The following is a 2,667-nucleotide window of genomic DNA, read 5'->3' on the forward strand; positions in this document are numbered from 1 at the left end:
CTCAGTTTTCAAAAATAACATGCACATGCACACAACATCGTTTTCAAAAAAGTTGTCATTTACAGCAACCCGCATAAATACGCCGTCGAGCGCCATTATAACTATGCCAAACCTATGGGCGGCAGTGTTGGGAGAAGGATAAAGCCATGCAAGCCAATCAGAATCCTCAGAATTAACAACAACGAATAACACGAGCGACTTCCTGTTCCTTTCACAACAACTAATATGGCGCAAGGTTCGTTCGTGTGGACAGACAGCGAAGTTGAATTACACCTTAATGAACCTAAAACCCCGTTTCTCCCAGTTGACACGACAAAACATAACCAGAGTTTTCCAAATTCTCCACTCTGCCCGGAGTTTTTAGAAATAATCGTTTTCTGTGATAAAAACGGGGTTTTCGTGTAAATGAGAGGCCAAACCGCATGGAAATATCTGCGTTTTCCCTTCGTGTAAACGGGGCCACAGGCTGTGTCCCAATGTCAAGGAAGGATGCTCAAACGGCTGGATTTGAAGGACACTACGTCATCGACATCCTCTGAAGGACTGTCCCAATGTCGAGGATGCTCCGGAGGACAGAGTCCTTTTTTTGCCCAAATTCCAAGGATGCATGTGTGTTTCCTCCGAGCGCTCCGACTACCCATGAAGCATTGTAAACATTGGTCTACCGGGAGATTTAAAAATGGCGAGCGTAGAAACAGCGATGCCGGCGGCGCAATATGCATTTAAATATATAAGTATTTTCAGTTTACACTGAATGTTATCACATAACTTACAAAACGTGTGTTCAAAGTCAAGCAAAAACATATACATAAACAAATGCCAGAATATTTAGCTAAAGATAATAAACATCATCTTGATACATTGCCGGTAAAGTTAATTAATGCCGTCTCAGTCGCTAAAGTTATTGTTAATTAATTTATATGCGTCAGATGATGATGTACTATGTGCAACTATGTCATTCAGAAAGTTATACATTTCTTTATTGTGTTTACAGGGACCGAAAGTCCGCTATTATCCGTTATTGTTATTTATAAATAACTGTTATTATACTGTACTGTAAAAAATAAAAAATCACAGAACATATTTCCATGATGAATTATGCGCCGCTGCTTTTATTAAAACTAAGTAGCAGCCAAATTCAGCCAGGATCAGTTAAATATTCAGGTTTAATCCACTTTGTGGCTTTTACTTACTAAATCGTGGAGATTCAACCTTAAAGCATCATCTTCCATTTTCACAAATATGTGTCAGAGTGCTGATGCCAAAGACACATCCATGTCATGAACTGATTTTGAAATTGCGGCGCTGAATTTATGTATTTATTTATTTTTATTAAACTGATAAGAACAGATACTACACTTGATCTTCGCCAAAAGGCCGAGAGCGGCGCTGAATTTAAGCAGGACGTCCAATTACGCAATGACGCACAGCTGCACACTCCGAAGGCTGTCCCATTTATGCGTTACACCTGTGAAAGGAAGGACTCTTGCCTCGCCTCCGGAGGACCCGACTCCGAAGGAAGGATCCTACCAAGGAAGGATCCTTGACATTGGGATACAGCTTCTGTCTCCCAGTACTCTTCCACTCTACCTGCCAGCCACTCCCACCTCATTAGCCAACTCTACTCACCTCTGCACACAGCTGCCTCTGATCACCAATCAAGTGTAAATAATATAATAAAGTGTAAAGACTCCTGCCTCACACACTCACTGCCAACACAGCCTTCAGGAGCATTGGAAAAGAATAGTGTTCAAGTTAAATGAAATGAAAAGAGCTATTGGGAAATCAAGTAACACAGTTCCTGGTAATGGTGAGATGTGCTTTGTAATGTTGAATAATTTAATAGAGGGTTTTTTTTTAAAAACTGGCCCTTTATAACAGAGTGTGAGGGGAAGGAAAGCTGCCCAAGGCATAGAAAGGGGATATCATTATCCTATAAGGAAGCCAGGCCCTTGAATTACAGACAGATAGCAAATTTGTGTAAAATTATGGAAAGAATGGTCACAGAAGGGTTGTCATATTATGCTGAAATGAAAGGAATAGTAGCAACTATGTATCCTAATTTATATTTTGAATTAGATTAGAAAGGCATGGATCAAGAAAGAATCAGTAGTAGCAGTATGTTGTTTTGACATGATGTGGAAAGAGCAACTTCTTACAAAGTTCTTATAAAGTTGATGAGTGTCAGTGGGAGAATATTTAATTGGGAAAAGATTTTATGATGATAAAAAAATAATGCAGGTAAGGATAGGGAAAGAAACATTAAGTAAATATGTAGTAGAAAATGGAACCCCACAAGGGAGTGTAATAATAATCTTTTCAATAATAATTAATGATGTTGGGGTTTTTTTCAAAACCCAACACCTTCAAAACACACGTTTATGGTGGTAACGCGTTAGCAGAATAATCTTCAGAAATGAACGCCACTTTTATTATGTTTGAAGAGTTAATGCACCAACAGAAGTAAAAAGCTAATGTTAAGCCATTGTGAACTACGCCATGGTCCCATGACTTCTAAGTCACGATGCTTCAGACGGTCTCCAACAAGCTAACCAGCTGTTTTGACAAGTTAGCATATCCGTAGCCTAATAGATTTTAATTTAATTAATTTTAGATCATTTACAATCTATAAGAGTCTGCAAGAGCACTGAAAAACACGACTAGAGG

At 39.0% G+C, this 2,667-nt stretch overlaps 1 non-coding gene across 1 annotated transcript; it reads right to left on the reverse strand.

Moving 5' to 3' along the window:
- Positions 1 to 1,201: 1,201 nt before the first annotated feature.
- LOC131974052 (U2 spliceosomal RNA) lies at positions 1,202 to 1,391 on the reverse strand. The gene has a single exon (XR_009394622.1). It is a non-coding gene; the product is annotated as a U2 spliceosomal RNA (small nuclear RNA).
- Positions 1,392 to 2,667: the final 1,276 nt, after the last annotated feature.

The sequence above is a fragment of the Centropristis striata genome, chromosome 6 (assembly GCF_030273125.1).
Source record: "Centropristis striata isolate RG_2023a ecotype Rhode Island chromosome 6, C.striata_1.0, whole genome shotgun sequence".
NCBI lineage: Eukaryota > Metazoa > Chordata > Actinopteri > Perciformes > Serranidae > Centropristis > Centropristis striata.